Raw genomic sequence first — 6,435 nt, forward strand, 5'->3', positions numbered from 1 at the left:
TTTTTTTTATTGTAGATAAGAGGCCTCAGGATTGCCTGAGACCAGGGGTTTGAGACCAGACTGGGCAACTTGGCCAGACCTTGTCTCTACAATAAATTAAAAAATTAGCCAGGTGTGGTGGCATGTGCCTGTAGTTTCAGCTACTTGGAAGGCTGAGGCGGAAGGATCACCGGAGTCCAGCGGGTCGAGGCTACAGTGACCATGAGCATGCCACTGCATTCCAGCCTGGGAGACAGAGTGAGACTCCAACTCAAAAAAAAAAACACAAAAAACTTTCCTTCCTTACCTATTTGCTTAACCTGAACTATAGTTCACACGAGAAGAACAGATTGATATTGCTGGCTACTCATTGCTGCTTTCTGTCAAATCCTGTATGAGAAGGATAGACGAGGGTTAGACAGACTAGAGGTGGTTAGTCTGCAGTCAGAGGTAGAAAGGAACACAGCTTTACCAAGAGGGACACTCTTTTCCAGTGACCTGAATTTTCAGAGTCCCATAACTTAAAGCCTTGAAAGATGAAAGAAGTCAACTTCATCTGTACCCTAAACTGAAATTGATACTTCCAGAGCTGCAAGGTGGCTTTTTTTTTTTTTTTTTGAGTCGCTGTCTCACTTTGTCACTCAGGCTGGAGTGCAGTGGCACACTCACGGCCACCGCAGCCTCAACCTGCTGGGCTCAGGTGATCCTTCCACTTCAGCCTTTCAAGTTAACTGGACCTGCAGGCATGCGCCACCATGCCCAGCCAATTTTATGATTTATTGTAGAGACGAAGTCTCACCATGTTGCCCAGGCTGGACTCGAACCCCTGAGCTCAGGCAATCCTCTCATGTCTGCCTCCCAAAGTACTGGGATTACAGGCATGTGCCGTCGTGCTCAGCACAAGGCAGCTGTCTTAGCAGGCAAGTCTGGAGTCCAGGTTCACTCTAAGCCTCTTCCCTTGTCATGCAGTCCACCTCATCTCCTCTTCCTCTCAGCCTTGCTCACACTGCCTCCTGGCTGCACCTGCTGTGTGTTACCTACCCTCTTGCTTCAGGGTCTTTGCACTTGGTCTCTGCCCCCAGCTAGCCACAAAATTTGTTCCCTCACCTTAAGACTCTGCCTAAATGTTGCATTTCCCTCAGGCTTTCTTAACCATCTTCCTTAAAAGAGCACCACCGGCAACATCCTGCTTTCCTGACACCTCTTCCTTTTTTTCTCTTTTTAGCTTTTACCACCATCTGACAAGCTGTATTTTTTTACTTATGTTTATTACCTGTCTCCTCCCATTGGAATGAAATGTCCCTGAGAAGAGGAATTTTTCATTGTGTTTACTGCTAAATTTTAAGAATTAGCATGGTTCTTGGGACAGCCGGTTCTTTAAACTTGGATGGATTAATAAATGCTGATACAATTTCACCTTCCCACCCGGGGTCTATGGTTTCAAATTGCCTGAAAGAAACAGCTGGTATGTTAGGAAGGTGGAGATTTCCAAAAAGGCATGATCACACCATCCACAGCCCCTGATTCAGGCTAGTCACTGCATAATTTTCATATCTGTTGTCGGTCTACAACCTCAGCTAATCCACTTACTGCCTGAAGTGCCTATCCTGAAACAATTTTATAGTCTTTCTGTTTGTTGGGTCCATGCTATCCAATTGGTTCTATGACTGTCTTCTGACTTATTTGGCTCTGAAGTCATAGCTTCCAAGGTCAAATAACAAGGTGGTTTCTGTTCATGGAAACCAGGAGATACATCTAATACACAGATTTTCATTTCTTGTTGAGTTCTGCCATCGCCATAAGCTCCTTAAAGGCATAGAACTTTCCTTTGCTGTTTTCCACTGTATCCCTAAAGTCCAGCTTAGTGCCTAGCATATAATTAGTACTCAGTAAGTTCACATGAGCCCTTTCCTAATTTTCTTTGTCCAGCATAGACTTTGTGGTCCATCAATTTCACCAATCTTGCCAAGTCATTCCCTCCCAAAACTCCCCGAAACTACCCCTGTTCCTTCCACTTCTCAACCAAATAGTCATTGTCTGGACTCCCTGGCTTCCCACGAGTCCCACTGTTACAGGCTGAAAAGTGGCCATTTTGGTTATATTAGAACAGTCATTTGAAAAAGACTTAGATGGCCAGGTGTAGTGGCTCACGCCTATATTCCTGGCACTTTGGGAGGCTGAGGTGTGAGAATTGTCTGAGCCCATGGGTTCAAGACCAGCCTGGGCAACTTGGCCAGACCTCATTTCTACCATAAACCAAAAAATGTAGCCAGGCATGGTGGCATGTGCCTGTACCTCCAGCTACTTGTAAGGCTGAGGTGGAAGGATCACCTGAGCCCACCAGGTGGAGGCTGTGAAAAAAGACTTAGAAATTTGTATTAAGAAACTTTCTTTTGTGGCTGAGTTTGGCTGAATGTAGAAGCCGCTTTAATTTAAAAGTGCATATTTTTTTCCTCCCCACCACCTCACTGCCCTCAAAGGCAACCCTCCTTCTCCTCTCCCAGCACAGCCTTGCCTGACTGGTTTGGAAGGCCAATTTTATCTAGCAAGCTGGTGCTGGAGAAAAAGTAGTTGGTCACAACAAGTATGATAAATGAAGCAGTTACATGTCTCTGAAGAAGCTTTCGTGAGATAACAGATCAACTTGGGCAACCCCTTTTCAAGTACCCTCCTGTTGCGGGAGCTTTTCTGTGTTGCTAATAAACTACTACTTTTGGTTAAAAAAAAAAAAAGATCAACTCAGTTGGAACGTCCTAAAGCTCACTTCTTTAAATATAAACCCCTTTTTTGTGAGATTTAGTTTAGATTCATATCCTGTGTAATCAGTCATTAGTCAGGTCTTGTGTGAACCAGAACTCGCTGTAACTGAATAATGAATCACAGAATTGTTTAAACAAACATGTAACTTAAAAAAGAAACAAGCCTGGCGTGGTCGTGAACACCGGTAATCCCAGCACTTTGGAAGACCAAGGTGAGAGAATTGCCTGAGTCCAAGTGCTTGAGAATAGCACGGGCAACTTGGCGAGACCTCATCTCTAAAATAAATCAAACAACACGAGTTAGGCATGGTGACATGCGTCTGTGGTTCCAGCTACTTGAAAGGCTGAGGCAGAAAGATCACCTGAGCCCAGCAGATCAAGGCTGCAGTGGCCATAAGCAGTCTGGGCAATAGATTGAGACTTTGCCTCAAAGGGAAAAAAAAAAGGAAAGAAGAAACAAGGGCATGATGATGTCCACCTGTAATCCCAGCACTTTGGGTGGCTAAGAGGAGAGGATTGGCTGAACACAGGGGTTGAAGACCAGCCCAGGCAAAGTGGCAAGACTTCATTTCTACAATAAATAAAAAAAATTAGCCAGGTGTGGTGGTGTGTGCCTTTAGTCCCACGTACTTAGAAGGCTGAGGTGGAAGGATCACCTTAGTCCAGCAGGTTGAGGCTGCAGTGACCACGAGAGTGCCACTGCACTCCAGCCTGGGCAACAGAGTGAGACTCTGACTAAAATAATTAATTTTAAAAATTAAGCTGGGTGTGGTGGCTCACTCCTGGAATCCCAGTACTTTGGGAGGCAGAGGTGAGAGGATTGCCTGAGCCCAAGGACTCAAGACCAGCCTGGGCGACTTGGCAAGACCTCATCTCTACAATAAATAAAAAAATTAGCCGGGTGTGGTAGCACACACTTGTAGTTCCAGCTACTTGGAAAGCTGAGGCAGAAGGATTGCCTGAGCCCAGCAGGTTGAGGCTGCGATGGCTGTGAACATGCCACTGCACTTCCAGCCTGGGCGGCAGAGTAAGACTCTGACTTTAAATAAATAAATAAATAATTTTTTAAAAAGATTGTTGTCATCTAGACATTGGTTTATGTCAGTAGGTGCTGAGAAGACTAACACTGATGAAGAAAGATTTTGGGTAATGGTCACTGGACACATAGACATTGTTAATCAGTACTTAAAAAACAGCATTGCCTGTTTTAACTTAAATATTGAATGCGAAATCTATCTGATTGAACAGAACTTTTGGTGACTACATGAACCGGTTCCCTGATTCCCAGTTTCGGAATAAACACCCATTTCCTTCCAGCTCTCTGCCTCTCATCTCTGATTTGCCATGAGATAAGCAGACAATTTATTGGATCAGACCCTAAAACCATGACCCTCCATAAGATGCTTCAGCACCAGGTGTGCCACTGGACTGTCCTCACCAAGGGGTGGCATCCTAATCTTCAACTTATTCTTACATCTCGGGCATCTCAGTGAGTGCTGAATGTTCTCTCAGTCCTGCAACTTGACTTCCCTGATGCCGTCTTTATTGTCCAGCTTTTCTGGTCAAACTTTCTTTGCATGTTTTGTTGTGTTTTGCGGGGGGGTTTTTGAGTTGGAGTCTCACTCTGTCACCCAGGCTGGAGTGCACTGGCATGCTCATGGCCACCCCAGCGTCAACCCACTGGGCTCAGGCGATCCTTCCACCTCAGTCTTCCAAGTAGCCGGAACTATGGGCGTGCACTACCACGCCTGGCTAATTTTCTGATTTATTGTAGAGACGAAGTCTCGCCAAGTTGCCTGGGTTGGTCCCTAACCCTCAGGCTCAGGCAATTCACTCGCCTCGGCCTCCCAAAGTGGTGGGATTACAGGCTGAGTCACTCAGTTCAGTCTTTTTTTTTTTTTTTTTTTTTAGGAGTCTCACTCTGTCACCTAGGCTGGAGTGTAGTGGCACAAGCGCAGCTCACTGCAGCCTTGACCTCCTGGACTCAGGCAACTCTTCCGCCTCTGCCTCCCAAGTAGCTATGACTGCAGGCACATGCCATCACACTCAGCTAATTTTTTAATTTTTTTGTAGAGATGAGTCCTCACTATGTTGCCTAGGCTGGTCTCGAGCTCCTAGACTTAACTAATCTTCCCACTTTGGCCTCCCTAAGTGTTGGGATTACAGGTGTCAACCACTGTACCTGGCTTGTTTTGGTTTTTTGAGCCAGGTCTTGCTCTGTCACCAAGGTTGGAGCGCAGTGGCCCGATCATAGCTCACTGCAGCCTTGAACTCCTGGGCTCAAGCAATCCTCCCACCTCAGCCTCTCAAAGTGCTGGAATTACAGGCATGACCATTGCACCTGACTCTGTACGTTTTATACTTTAGGTTTCTCTCTTCTCACTTGAAGCACAATATTTTGGAGTCTTATCCTTCTGCAAAGTTTCTGTGCTTGACAACTTGCCCATGTCCCCTGATCCCTCTATCCAACTGCCCCCTGCACTGTCTCCCTGTCCCTGGAAAGAGGCACCTCAAGGTGTGTTAAGCTCCAATTCTGCTGCCCTGGGCTCTGTGCTGCCCTCTCCCTGACAGTCTTCATACTTTTTGCAAGACAGAAGGCATCTTCCTTGATTTTTCCACCGTCTACCATCCCCATATCTCGTCGCCTTGGATCATGGATTCTGCTTCCTGAATAAGTGGCCATTTCTCTCCAGCTCTGAGTGTCATTTTGTCATATTTGGGGCTGGGCTCTAGGTGCTCCTGACCCACATGGTCTCACACTTAGGTTTCTACCAGGTCTTTCCAAACTGCCTCCCGAATTGCAGCTCCCACCTACAAGTCTTTCTTCCCTCTGCGGTCTGTGTCCCTTTTCTGTGAGCAAACCCGATTATGCAGATCCTCTGCTTAATATCCATCACCATCTTCCTATTCTTTGTGGGACAAACTCTTACCTCCTTATTTTTTGAGTCAGAGTCTTACTTTGCCACCCAGATTGAAGTGCAGTGGCATGCTCACGGCCCCTGCAGCCTTGACCTGCCGGGTTCAGGCAATTCTCCTGGCTCAGCCTTCCAAGTAGTTGGAACTACAGACACGCACCAGTATGCCCAGTTAACTTTTTGATTTATTGTAGAGACAAGGTCTCTCCATGTTGCCCAGGCTGGTCTTGAACCCATGAGCTCAGGCAATCCTCTCGCCTGTGCCTCCCAAAGTGCTGGGATTACAGGCGTGAGCCACTACGGCTGACTTAAACTCTTACCTCTTTAGCTCAGCATACAAGTCCCTTCATGAGAGGGCCCCAGTCTGACATTCCTCTCCTCTGTCATCCCTCCCAGTCGCCCACCCACCCTGTGGCTAGCTAAGCTACCTTTTCAGTTTTTCAGACTTCCCTCCAACTTCCTTCCAGCCTGTCACCTAAAATGCTTCCCGATGGCACCAGTTTACCTAAGCTTCAGGTCTTAGCTTGAAGGTCACTTCTACTCAGACCCCTGTCAACGCCACTGCCTGCCCATCCCCGAGAGTCCAATCTGCCCCTCCTGAGCCCTCGTCACTGCCTGCACTTAGCACGGCCGTTCAGGTTGCTTGTTTGTGCAGCTTCCTCACTAGCCTTGAAGGCAGGAATCACATCTTGTTCATTGGCAGATCCCTCGTGCACCTCAGAGGCGCTCAGAGATGCCTTAAACTGATGGGCTTTGCTAAATTTAGAAAGAAAAACTTCAGA

This window comes from Carlito syrichta, unplaced genomic scaffold (assembly GCF_000164805.1).
Source record: "Carlito syrichta isolate Samal-C Ts95f unplaced genomic scaffold, Tarsius_syrichta-2.0.1 Scaffold311363, whole genome shotgun sequence".
Classification (NCBI taxonomy): domain Eukaryota; kingdom Metazoa; phylum Chordata; class Mammalia; order Primates; family Tarsiidae; genus Carlito; species Carlito syrichta.